Below are 14,262 nucleotides of genomic sequence, written 5' to 3' on the forward strand. Positions count from 1 at the left end.
CTGGCTCATGTGGGAATCCAACCCGCAGCCCCGTTGCCCAGAGCTCGTGCTCTAACCAACTGAGCCACCCGTCCGCCCCTGTTCCTTTCATTCTTGATTTTAATTGTCAGAAAAGCTTTTCAAGGGAGCCTGAGCTCCACTAGAAGTACTGTGACTTCCAGTCTTCCCGGAAGACTCATCAGGCTGTCTTTCAATCACGTTCTGAATTGTCCTTCATCAAAAAGCAATGTTTCTCACGTTCATTTAATCACAGAGTTGTTTGTGATGTTACCACTATTACCGTTCCATAGAGCCAGTGTTCCTTAAAACCCACATTAAGAATTGTTTAATAGCATCTGGAGAAATTCTTTAATTCAGAACTTTATAAAGTAAATACAAACATTTCTTTGAGAATGATTGACTCACAGTTTGGTGTGAGCTTTATGTGCAATGTGCCATGGAGTTACACATGGAGGAACTAATTTTCCCAAGCTATAATGATGCACAGTTCCTTACCCAATTATGTTTCCATTGCTTATCCTACCTTACAAAGGAAGTGATGGAAACCTGGACTTTCCATTAGTTACATTTGATTCTGGTCTCTCGTTCTCCTGCTCTGTATCCCTCTCTTCCCCTCCACCTCCATCTCCTCTCCTCTCCTCTTCTTACCCTGGGTCCCCGCTTCCCCTTTCTCCACCTTCTTCCTCTGTGTTATTATAAATACCCAAGTTGTTCTGATTCCCTTTTATATGTCCAGACACTATCTTTCCCTACATTACTCTGCACTGGACTATTTCTTATATCAGAGTAATTACTGTCATTGGCAGACTTTTCTCAGTCTTATAATTCCCGAAAATTCACCTTATATACCAGTGCTTGTCTAATTCAGTAGCATTCTGAAGGAGGTTTATTCCCTCTAATGTGCTTTGTACAATGTTTGCTGCTAATTATGGGTACTTATATCCATCTGGAATGATTTCAGTCTATATTTGCTTGCTCTGTTGGCAGCAGTCTCAGCTGTACTCCCTAAACTAAGCACTTTGTTCCCTGCCCTGGCTGCAGTAGCTCAGTAATACCTCTATTAAACCATTTGAGAAGATTAAATCATTTTGGAGGATTAAAAAGCATATTTAAAATGGTAATTACCTATAAATTCTTCAATAGTCCGTTCTTCCTGAATTTTTTGATCCCCCATTTTATACTCAACAAAATAAAGAGTAATTTAAGCATATGGATGCAGTAGAAGCACATATGAGTTTTTTAAATCAACTGGTAAACTCCATATTTTACAGAATCCCACACTCTGTAAATTTTAGTTTATGCTTCCTTCTCAATGATATTTGAATACATGGCATATATGTGAAAATCACATTTTTTTAAATATATACAAAGCACTTTCACATTTGTTGTTTGCTTTTATTCTCACACTAACATTGTGAAGAGGCAGACATAATTACAGCCAGAGAAAACGAGGTTTAGAAATGTCACAGGACAGATATGTCCATGGTGACAGCTTGTACATGGGAGACCCAGGACTCAAATATATGTCTTGTGAATTCTGTCCCATGTTTTTCTTTTTCTTCCCTAACACTCTACCAAATAAAAAGTGAAGCCTTGATTTCGACTGTAAGGAGAATTGTATTACAAGGTTTTTTTCCCCTTGTTCTTATCTAATCAGCCAAGCACAGGAGCACACTGCATGAGCAGATGGAAACACAATTAAGACAGATGTGATGACAGTTCATTCACAGACTCTAATGCTTTAAGACCCCAGTGCTCATCTGAAAGCACATATCACAGCAGGCATGCCACAGGAAGAATCAAATGTGGGCACACAATTTGTACAAGCTGTAGGTCTTTCCAAGTTTTGAAAGTGAAATGGCATTTAGTGATTTCAAAATCCTACATCTATTCATAAGTTCCTTAGGTAGTGACTATTTTTCTAGTTGAACTTAATGAGAAGAAAATAAAGGTACTTGCAGGATCATTGATCATTTACACTGTAAGCCCAGCATAAGGTAAGACAGAACCATAGAGTGACAACAGCTTTGGGCTTCGGAGTGTGAGTTATTGTATCTGTATTACATGCACAGCCTATATTAGTGCTAGGAGCAGGCATTCAGTCAAATTTTCCTCCAGTTCCCTCAGGAAAACCCTTTGACCTTAGATATTATTTTTAACATTAAAAATTGCTAAATAGACCTTTTAGTTGGGATAAATTATAAGCTCTGAAGAGAGGTATCAACATGAACGTCCCCAAAGGTCAGAGTTGGCAAAGTGGAAGCCACCTTGGGGTTATGCTTGGCGTTATGCTCTAAGTCTTCTTATTATTTGGGACACAGTTGTAAGAAGGTGAAAAAGAGCATAGGATCTGTGGTCAAAGAGAGAGATCTCTTCCCACCTTTGCCTCTTAATAGCTGTGTGGCATAGTGCAAGCCCTTTGACCTCTCTGAGAATTAGTTTAGTTCACTTCTCTATTAAGTAGGAACGCTACATCTTGTTGGCCACCTTGCAGGGTTGTTAAGAAGCTTGTATAAGATAATACCTGAAAGTTTGACTGTTTTTGGTGATTGTATATTCCTCCTTCTGTAACAGTTGAGCTCTAATACCTGCCAGGGATTAATAAGCATAGAGAGACCAACCCACGGATCCTGTAGAAGGACGTTAGTAATGGAAGGGTGTAAAACAAGACAAACAGATCCTCCAAGAATTAAAATCTATCCATTTCTGCCTCTCACTCTACTTAATGTGCATAAGATTCTTCTGGGATTAATGCTAAAATGTAGGCTCCTCAGCCACCTTACCAGAAAGTCTGATTCACCCTGGGCAGGAACCAGGATTCTGATTTATTATTAAATATCCTAGGTGATTCTGAAGGTAATTTGAGGGCCCCAGTGTGACAAATCTTGACTAACCGTTTCATCCATGACGCTTTCTCACTAGTTGGATAATAAGTGGCTTGGGAGCAAGAACCAACTTTCTGCAGACTCATAAAGCGTGGGCACTAGGCGAACTAATGTTTTCAGCTGAAAAAGGTGCTTCTCATGAATTCTGCTAATTAGTACTGATGTTTGTTATTTACCAGTTTTCACTGCCTATGTCAAGAATTAAAATCCAGGTTCTGAATTGAGGTGAGAGAAAAGTGACCAAATGTGGCAAAAACTGATACTTCTTTTCTAATAGCTGTTCTTTCTGTTCTAAAAAGATAGTTACTTTTATCTGAGCAAACCAATACCTAGAATTAACATTCCCAGCCTCCTTTGCAGCGGGCTGAAGCCATGTACCTAAGTTCTGCCCACTGTTCTACAAACAGAAGAGATGTTGGTATCTTCCAGGTTGTATACATAAAAGAAAAGCGTTTTTTCTTCTCTCCTTTCTTGATGGTGGAATGTAGATATACAGGTGAGGATGCCATGGACCAAACAGGCAGGGACAACACCAGAGAGGGGGCAGTACATCAAGTGAAAAGGAGTCAGGCCCTTAACACCTTCAAGAAATAGAGTCACAACGTTTTGACTTTTGTGCCAAAAAGTCAGAGAAAGAAACTTCTATCTTATTTAACATTCTGCAATTCTGGGTCTCTATCACAGATAGCTAAACTGAGTTTGTTCTGACTAATAAAAATCAAATAAGCACCCAGGATTAGGGCAACACAACAGTAAAATATGTAATGCCCATCCTTAGTTATCTCACTATCATAGTGGGCGTTGTAGCACCTCTCTCATAAGGGCATTAAAAGAACCATAAGGTCTAAATATGTATGCAAATTGTGTGATGAAATATCTAATTTGTAAGTCAAAGGTCTTATATTTCTTTTTATTAATAATGAGTAATTTATAAATCATTACTTCTGACTATAAGCCATTAACTCTATGATTAAGATACTTCTTATGCTAGGGTTGGTAGAGTAACTTAGAGAGAAAAAAAAGCTGCCTCCAACTCTAAGCTTTAAGTGAGACTGGAGTGGAGAGGACGAGTTACATTTGGCATCCAAACCCTAATGAGCTTGTTGGGAACCATAACTGCAAGTCAAACAGGGGCAATGCTGAGTTTCATGGATCTTCCAAAATACCAAGGGGATATCTGTGACAGTGGATACTAGAAAGGTTATTTGAAAGGCTGATTTATTATTCATGAAGTGTGTACAGTCCAAAGTTTATGTTAAAGGCTGTTTGAATTGTATTCCCATCATCATGAAAAATAGCCCCGTCAGAGTACTGCAGCCAGACAGATTTATGGGTGTGCTTTTACCACATTTGGGAGTAATGACACTAGAGTAGCATATGAAGGTAAGTCTGTGTTAGTCCAATACTTTGTATTATTTAAAATCAATTGAAGTAGGCTGGTAGAGGTGAAAGAATGGGGATAGTTAACTTAAAGTATTTGTAAGTGATATGCACTAGAGAAATTTGATTTAGCTGTGAGTATGAAACCAGAAATGGAATGCCATTAGATTCTGTCTGTATAAATATGGGGCAAGTTAATACATTTATTTGCATCCGAGCATCTCAAACTTGAAAGAGCATCAGAATCACCTGAAAGGCTTGTGGGCATTTGCCAATAGCCAGGCCACTATCAGAGATTCTGATACAGTAAGTTTGAGTCAATTCAGGGCTTAAGATTTTTTTTTTTTTTAAATTTCTAATAAGTACCCATGTGATGCTGATGCAGTTATTCCAGAAAACGTGTTTTGATATCCACTGGCTTATAGGAAGTCCTTAGTAAAGTCTGGTAGGTAAGCAAACTGTTTCAGTGTTAATATCGCTCAAGGTTGTAGGGTTCCTCTCATTCTCTACACACATAGGAGTTAGATCGTAAAATCCTAGCTGATAAAGCCTCTCGTGTTTGTTACTGTAACTTTGAGGCTTTGCACTAGCGCTAGACATTTCTTAGCTGCTTCAGGATTGGTTTTCTGTTTGTTTGTTTGTTTGCTTGCTTGGTTTTTTTGTTTTGTTTTTCTTAAAAGGAATTCTTCTTGCCTTCCTTCTTCTCCTTTGGTACCAGTCCAGGCACAAATATGTCTTTTCAAATATTTCTGTGTTGTGGAAAGTACTTTGTATAGCATGATAATGATTGTTTCACAAGAGAATTCCTTCTAAACTGAGTTGTTATGTACATAGATGCACTTTTGGGTGGGGGGCATAGAGAGGTTTTTTTTATAAGCCTGAACCCTGGAGGCAGGAGAGCTGATGGAGTTCAAAACCTGTGTTTGAATCTTGGCTTCACTTTTTTATTTGCCCTGTGAGTTTAAGAGTTTAACTTAATCTAAGTGTCTTCACCTCACTGTTACACGGAATTAATCATTATGATATGTCAAGTCTTTGATGAGTCAATGCCTTTAAGTTTAATGATATTACTTTTTATTCAACTGAGAGATTTTTTTTGTTCTAGTTTAAGGGAAATAAAAGTTATCCTTGATAAAGATATTTAGTTATAATAAAAAGGATGGGCTGAGTATATATATGAAGATGTCTTAGCAAGAGAGTTTTGTTCAATAGAACATAAAGCTAGATTTGAGCATTTCTCTGTGTCTATATGGTGATTAGGATGGGTGAGTTATGTGTAAGAAGGCTGATGATATGTATTTTTGCATGAGTTCTTCATGGTCAAATTTGGAGCACTTAACTTTGTGTATTTGGGATAAAAATGAAGGATAAATAGAAAAGGTTGAAAGTAATTTAATTTTAAAATCGAAATGCTTCAAATATTCAGTAAAAAGTAAATAATATTTACCCACCATACATATTCTCTCTTGCTGGGACCACAATTTTAGAGGTAGGACTCACAATTTTGAGTCATACAATGAAAAGAATCATTTATTGTCTGAGTCTATGACAATAGTTTAGTGGTTACCAGAGGGTAAGGGGGGTGGGGGCTAGGGGGTGGGAGATGAGGGTAAGGGGGATCAAATATATGATGATGGAAGGAGAACTGACTCTGGGTGGTGAACACACAATGGGATTTATAGATGATGTAATACAGAATTGTACACCTGAAATCAATGTAATTTTACTAACAATTGTCACCCCAATAAATTTAAAAAAATGAATTAAAAAAAAGAATCATTTAAAATTCCAATGTCAATATACATTAAAATGGAAAAATGTTTGCTGACGTGGATGATATCTGCAGTAAAGAAAAATACATTTAAAAGCATATTGTAATTTCAGTAATCAGATTTTATAAAAAGTTTATAAAGATGAAAGATAAATACAATCAGTTATATACATTTTGCTTATTTACAATAGGTACATTTGTAAAAATATGTCAAAGCTGGAGCACTTTGACTTTTATTAAAATTCTGTTTATTAAGTGTACTTATTTATTATTTTTGTGTTATTTTAGCAAATACCGAAAAGAATATTTATAGTTTAATTTGTAATCTTTTTTATATAGTCTGTTAGTTCAATAGATCGTAAGTACTTAACTATTAATCTGCTATTTTTAGAACTTTCGAAGACCTCTTAGTAGTGTAAGGCTACTTTGAAAATTAAGGTAGCTTTATTATCAAGTTTTTAAAAATATTATTACTAAATGTTTATCTTTTTATTCAATCATACTATTATTATTTTTCAAGAAATATATATTTTACAAGGGCAATCCAATATACTTGATTGAAATGGTGAATATACCAATTATTTCAGTCTGTTGTTTTGTAGATTGTAAAGTCATATATTCTTTTGTTTTTAATAAAGTTGAATAGGTTTGTTTGCTTATTTTAATAGATTTTAGATTTTAGAATAGTTTTAGATTCACAGCAAAATTGAGTGGAAAGTAGATATCCATATATTCTATATTCCCAAATGCCTGCAGCCTCCTCCATTATCAATGTCCCACAGAAGAATGGTACATTTGTTACAATCAATGAACCGACTTTGACACATCCTTAACACCCAAAGTCCATACCTTACATTAGGGTTACTCATGGTGTTGTAGTACACTCCATGAGCTTGACAAATGTATAACATACATCCACCATGATAGTCTCATAGAGAATAGTTTCACTGCTCTAAAAATGCTCTATGGTCTGCTTATTCATCGCTTCCTCTCTCAAAACCCTAGCAAACAATGATCTTTTTACTGTCTCTCTAATTTTACTTTTTTTCAGAATGTCCTATAGCTGGAATCTTACCATTATGTAGCCTTTTCAGATAAATTTCTTATACTTATTAATGTGCATTTAAGTTTAACCAATGTCTTTTTTTTAAAATTTAAGTTTATTGGAATGACAATTGTTAGTAAAGTTACATAAATTTCAAGTATACAATTCTGTATTACATCATCTATAAATCACATTGTGTGTTCACCACGCAGAGTCAGTTCTTCTTCCATCACCATATATTTGATCCCCTTTACCCTCATCTACCACGACCCTCCCCCCTTACCCTCCGGTAACCACTAAACTATTGTCTGTGTCTATGAGTTTTTGTTTCTCATTTGCTTGTCTTGTTCTTTCATTGTTTTTGGTTTATACACCACATATCAGTGAAATCATATGGTTCTTGATAAAGCATTTCTTTTTAGTTTTCCATTAATGTTCCATTATCTGGATGTACCACAGTTTATTCATTCCTTTGCCTACTGAAGAATAGCTTGGTTGCATATACGTTCCTGTTTTTCAAGTTTTGGTGATTCTAAATAAAGCTGCTATAAGCATCTTTATGCAGGTTTTATGTGGACATATTTTTAACTTCATTGGGTAAATACCAAAGAGCATGATTGCTGGATCGTATGATAAGGTGTATACAGTTTTGTAAGAAACTGCCAAACTGTCTTCCACAGTGGCTGTACATCTTGTATTCTCACATGCAGTGAATGAGAGTTTCTGCTGTTCCATAGCTTCCACAGCATTTCGTGTTGTTAGTATTTTGAATTTTTGTCGTTCTAATAGATGTGTAGTGGTATATCATTGCTGTTTTATTTTGCAACCCCTAATGACATGTAACGTGGAGCACTGATGTTGTACGTTAATGTCTTTTTGTACCCATCATGCGTGGGTTACCAGAGCACTTATTTAATATTTAAAGAATGAACAAATTAATGACAAAATGTATAAAATAAAAACAAGTGCTCTGACTTTAGTGGTAAAAAATCGGACACAATCAGAGGCTTAACTGAGGTAGAGAGACGTGACTTTGCTATGATATACTTTGGCATTGTCATATGAGCAGCTGCCTCCTCCACTGCAGTCACAATGCACTCTGAGCACAGATGTTTTCTCCAAGATCAAATTACTCATTCATGTGCAAAAAATAATACTGGTATAATTTCCTTTCAAAGGAGAAAGTCTGTGTGGCACTAGTAGTCCCTGTTCTTTGCACAGCATGCCCAATCACTTGGAGTGCAATTGCTGTAGCAGGATTATGACATTTTAAATAAGCAGAAAAAAGATACTGGATGATTACTTACTGTTTAAGGGCCATGGGCAAACTTTCAGCTAGGACTGAGCAAACTTGTGCTTAAGAAAACGGTAGCAGATGCATTTGACCCTAAATAAAGCACATTTTGATTTTTAGTGTCAGATTTTCTTCAGATTTCTCTATTGATCCATCATAGCTGCATAACAGCTTCTTTAGTATAACACAAAACACTGAACAGTTTTCTTTAATTGTTGCCAGCAGCTTTACCCAGGCTCAAGCATGGTTTGAGCAGATATCCAGAAGAAACTCTCTAACCATTGCTAACATCTTTGTATAGCTCTATTTGTTCTATTCGTTAAGTCAGATAGAATACAGATTACACAGTTTTTAACCCATAACATGCTGGATCTTATGGGAACATTATGTTTTTCATATACCTGCTTATTATTTTTTGACAAAGGCCTTTCATTTAAAACCTCTCCAGTCAAACATATCCTCATTTAAAAAATATGACAGCTTTTTTTTCTTTTTTATTAATCAGACCCAAAATTGAGTCCAGCATTAAGGAACATTACGACACAGCTGTGGATATAAAAGAAACATCTAATTTGAGGATTATCAGGATGTAAACAGTGAAATCCATCCCTTACACATTTTTCTATGACAGACATTCAGTTTTTAGTTTATATCCAGAACAAATTTTGTTATGTTCATACTCTGTGAAGAACATTTATCTGACATTGAGGAACGAAAATGCAAAAAAAAAAAAAAAAAAAAAAAATCCACAGTCTTTGACCTAAAAAAAAAATAACATAACTGCAGCCCAAGACATGAGCATAAGCAAATATGAGGGTAGAATGAAACTTAAAGGATGGGCTCTTATTAGAAAATATATTTATGGAGAAATATTTAAAGGATTAGAACTTGAAGACTATATCCAAATTGGTTGCAAAGAAGAAGACAATCTGGTTTTGACATAACAAAAATTGTGTGTTATTATTAGTAATAATCATTACTATAAATGATAAACTTAGTCACCTACTATGTGCAACATATTTGCTTAATGCTTTACTTATTTTTACTTTATTTCAATGCTCACACAAATCTATAGAGTAGGTACTCTTTTTATTGCCGTTTAAAAATTTTGGACACCTAGGCAGAGTGGTTAAATTACTTGGGAAAATCAACTAGCTAGCAAGTCATACAAGGTATGTTTAGCAGGTAGAGGCAATCACACAATTACTAGGCAAGTACTGATGAGAAATAAATAAAATTAAAACAAATACAATAAATAATAAATAAAGCCTCCATTGCAAAACAAATCTGCATATGCAAATTCAAAACCACATAAGAAACCTAGAACAAGAAACAGTAAATAAAATCAGCAAATAAAGTATAGATGATACTAATTTTTATGGAAGAGTTTGACAAACATTTCATTTATTTATTTTTATTTTTTATTTTTGAATTAAATTTATTGGGCTGACAATGTTTAGTAAAATTGCACAGGTTTCAATTGTACAATGCTATAATAATACATCATCTGTATACTACATTGTGTGCTCACCACCCATTCAGTTCCTCCATCACCATATGTTTGATCCCCTTTAACCCTCATCTACCACCCTTCTCCCCCTACTCTCTGGTAACCATTAAACTGTTGTCTATGTCTATGAGATTCTATTTCTTTATTTGTTTGTCTTGTTCCTTTGTTGCTTTCAGTTTCATATCCCACATGTGAGTGAAGTCATATGGTTCTTGACTTTTTCTGTCTGACTTATTTCACTTAGCATCATAACATTGACCAAGACATGAAAACACCAAAGTGTCATTTATTTATTTTTTAAGATGGACAGGAAGTAGGATTTATTGTTGGGCATGAGTAAAAAGAGTGTGGTACTGAAGTCCTCATGAGACCAAGGGCCACCATTTGTCCAGGGGGTTCACAGTTAATGATATAGTTGACCCCACAGCCATCAAGGATGAGCTGCTGCCAGTTACCATGTCTTCAGATCCAGCTGTATTAAACTTGGTAAAGCGCTACTTCTTCTTCATGGATCTTATGGCAGCCAGGGAACTTGAACTTGGTCGTATGTGGGGCCTCAGTCACATGCCTCTTGTCCTGCAACTTGGTGCATATGGACTGATGACTTGGCCAATGGGAACTCTGCCCACTGCACTACTTGTGCAGACTTTCAAACTGCATCCCATATACTTGTTTGGAGCCTAGACTATGGAGAGCATGAGGTCAGACATGAATGGGCTCTGGAAAGGGCTATCTCTAAGGTTCTTTAGGGTAACCAGTATCTGCAGCAGGCTACATGCACTAACAAGGAGGGTGCTGTTCACAGCAATTACACACGAGGCCACCACAAGGAAGAGAGCATGGCCAGATTCACTGGCTGTAGACACAAAAATATTAAAATAATTGTTTTGGGTAACTTCAAGAGATAAATGCAAGATAATGAAAAATATCAATTATTTGTAAAACTGTTAAGAGGGAAAACAAAGTAAGAGGTATATATAAAAAAATAACAATTATAAAGCTTGGAAAAAAAAAGTATGTATTTATAGCCATTGGAATAATTTAAAATAAAAATAATTTAAAATAAAGCTATTCTAGAGAAAAAAATAAAATAAAAACTCTTATCTGGACAAGTGTCTGAAGAGAAAAATAATGACTCATAGCATAATTTGATAAATTAGAATTCCAGAAAAATAAATTAGGTGTGTGTGTGTGTGTGTGCATGTGTGTGTGTGTATGTATGTGTAGTTAGAGACATGGATAAAAGATGGAGTCTATAATAGTTGTCTAATAGGAGTTCTTAGAAAAAAGGGAAGGAACAAATAATTTTTTTCTGAATATATATTTTATCATGAAGCATTCATATGCATTGAGCAATGTATATACATTGTGACAGAATGGGAAGAGTTAAGAATGCTCCAAGATTTTTAGCATGAATAGTCAGAAAGATGATATTGTCCTTCGTTGAGAAGGAGATAACTGAAGGTGAACGAGCCTTGGGGAAAGGATGACAGTAATTTGGGATACCTTATATTTGAAATGACTATGTATGATAGACAGGTTAGCAGTTAGAGGTGAGACAGGTGTATCCGGGAGATATAAATTTGGCAATCATTGTCAGAGATAGTATTTAAAGACATGATTGTGAACGAGATCATTGAGGTAGTGAGGGTAAAGAGAGAAAATGTCCAAGTTCTCAGCCATGAGTTACTCCAGAGTTGAGATGTCTGAGAAGCAATGGGGACTGACAAAAGGCCGTTGTCTGCCTAATCTGCTAATTAAACATATATGAGGTCAGACAATTAAGTTCGCAAACTCACCCTAGAAAAAGTGCTACATACCTCATTGCTGAATATCACTCAGTCACCTTCGAAGTATGACCCTTGGGAAGATATGCACTGATGCCAGCATCTAGTCCACCCTTCAAAGCAATTTTGGAACTCTTTCTGGAATGGCCATCAGAATTGTTGTCATAATATACTTGATGTCCTGCCTGTCATCAAAATATCTTCCTTTTAATATTTCCTTTTTCTTCGGGTAAAGAAAGAAGTCATTGGTGGCCAGATCAGGTGAGTAGGGAGGGTGTTTCAATACAGTCATTTGTTTACTGGCTCAAAACTCCCTCATAGGCAGTGCCGTGTGAGCTGGTGCATTGTCATGATGCAAGAGCCATGAATTGTTGGCAAAAAGTTCAGGTCGTTTTTGTCTAACTTTTTCACGCAGCCTTTTCAGCCAGTTGGTACAAATTCATGATGAGTAATCCCTCTGATAGCAAAAAAGGTTAACAACATCATTGCAACAAGTTTGCAAACTTAATCGTCGTCCGACCTCATATTTCATCAAACAGTATTCAGATATATTACTGAATTTGAATCCCAATATTCTCGCTACTTTATCTTTCTAAAGAGTAAATCTGATCATGTGACTTTCATGCCGAACATTCAATGCCCTGGCTTCAGCGGCACACAGGGCCCTGTCTGGCCATCCCCAACTCTCCTCTCCAGTCTCATCCCTCAACTCTTTCACCAGTATCTTATGCATGATTAATTGAACGCCTTGTAGTTCTAGTGCGTAGTCCTCTCTCTGTCTCATCATATCCTATTATGTGGCTGACCCTTTTACAACTCTAAAGACAGCTCAGGGTCACTTCTTAAGTAGATGCCTCTCCAGAGCCTGTGAGTGCTACTGTCAACCTCTTTCATGGATTGTGAGCTCCTTGAAGAGAGGGACTGTTTAGCCCTACTACTAGTATAAGAAGGTCTTTAGAAACGTTGACAAAAATATTAATACCTTTTTCATAAAGTTATTTCTGGAGTGAATGGCATCACAGATGGCCACATTTTTAACCCATCTGAATGAAAGCTCTGTGATAAGGAAAGAGAGTTATTGATAATAGTAAAAGCATGTTTTATTTCCAAGAGAACTGTCTATTTTAAAGGAAGAACAAATAAGACATAGAGGGAAATACCATTGAGTGCAATGATTTCCACAATAAATGTCTCTTTGTTTGTAAGAGAAATTACAGAACTCATTAGCTAGAAGCTTATCTGCTATCTTGAAAAATAATAATATATATAAATGGTAATATGGAAACCCAAAACCTTCTCAGAGTACTGTCCTAACTGTCAAAGAAAAATGTATTACTCTTCTTTATTTTTTTACAAAACGAAGTGAATTTTATTGGAATGATAATAGCTAATACTTAGTGAGCGCTTACTCTGTGGCAGTCACTATTATAAATGTTTTGTTTGTATCATCTCGTTTAATACATACAACCACCCAATTAAGTTGGTCATGATAGTTTCCTCATTATGGATGAGAAAACAAGCACCAGATATTATGAGATATATCCAAAATCACTGAACTTATATAAAAAAGAAGTGTGATTCAACTACAATTGCTCTATCCCAAGAACCAGCCTCTGTGCTGTATTATCTCCATACTGTTTGAAAAGTGATCTTGTAGGTATGAGATGAGCGTAACCAACACAGAATATCTAGTTAATTTAGTCAGAGAATTGGAATGTATTACAATAACATCTGAGCTGACATGAGAAAAAAGTCATCATTTCATGGCCCTTATGTGCCTTCTCCATGATGAGACAATAGTCCTGAAGGTGCGAAACATCTGAGAGATGACCTAGATATTCTCCATTATTTCACATATGTTGACACTGAGTGTCTAGGGTTTACGTAATTTGCATTAGATATTATAGGTAGTTTGGTGCTAAGCTAAGAATGAAACTCTCATGAAGCAATCAAATTTTCTAATGAATTAGAGCCAAGTTCAATATCCCATTCTCTTCCTGATACAACCTCAGTGAGGAAATCTTTAAGCACTTGTAAAACTTTTGTTACACCTGCAACCAATTTAGAATTCAAGTTGGCAAGTCCAATACTCTACTAGGACATCTGCTATCACTTGGATGATTGCATGGCTGTCTGGTGGTTTTATTTAAATATTTATAGAATGATCCTATAGCTCATGCCTATTCAATTTTAAATCTTCCTGTAAAAATATGAATTGTTATTAAAGTAGCAATTAGTCTACATATAGGTTAAATCATAGAATTATATTTAAATAAGCTGATAGGTTGGAAAAAATTAATGAAAATATGTGGTTTCAACTACGTATCTTATTGCTATCTGTATTATATTTTCCTTTAAATCTAAAGAGGGTATGTTTAAGCCATTTTTTTGACTAAAATTATTTCAGTTGTTTATAGCTCTTCATTTATGTTATGACATAGATAGGTGGCTGATTCCCTTTGGCCTTTTTCTCCATTATCAATTTGAAACTATTTCATACACAATTTATCTCCCTCCGTTTTGAAATTCTACTTTTTTCTTCTATGTGTCTTAGAATAAATGAAAAGGCCATATATACACTCCTTATTTC

General features: G+C 35.6%; 1 protein-coding gene and 1 non-coding gene across 7 annotated transcripts in view; one reads left to right on the forward strand and one right to left on the reverse strand.

The window, feature by feature from the left end:
* Positions 1–14,262, forward strand: part of LUZP2 (leucine zipper protein 2) — a 464,261-nt gene that overhangs the window by 334,852 nt on the left and 115,147 nt on the right. The gene's annotated exons all lie outside the window — the stretch shown is intronic.
* Positions 10,613–10,747, reverse strand: LOC141572544 (small nucleolar RNA SNORA70). Its single transcript, XR_012497869.1, has one exon. It is a non-coding gene; the product is annotated as a small nucleolar RNA SNORA70 (small nucleolar RNA).

Source organism: Rhinolophus sinicus, linkage group LG06 (genome assembly GCF_036562045.2).
Source record: "Rhinolophus sinicus isolate RSC01 linkage group LG06, ASM3656204v1, whole genome shotgun sequence".
NCBI lineage: Eukaryota > Metazoa > Chordata > Mammalia > Chiroptera > Rhinolophidae > Rhinolophus > Rhinolophus sinicus.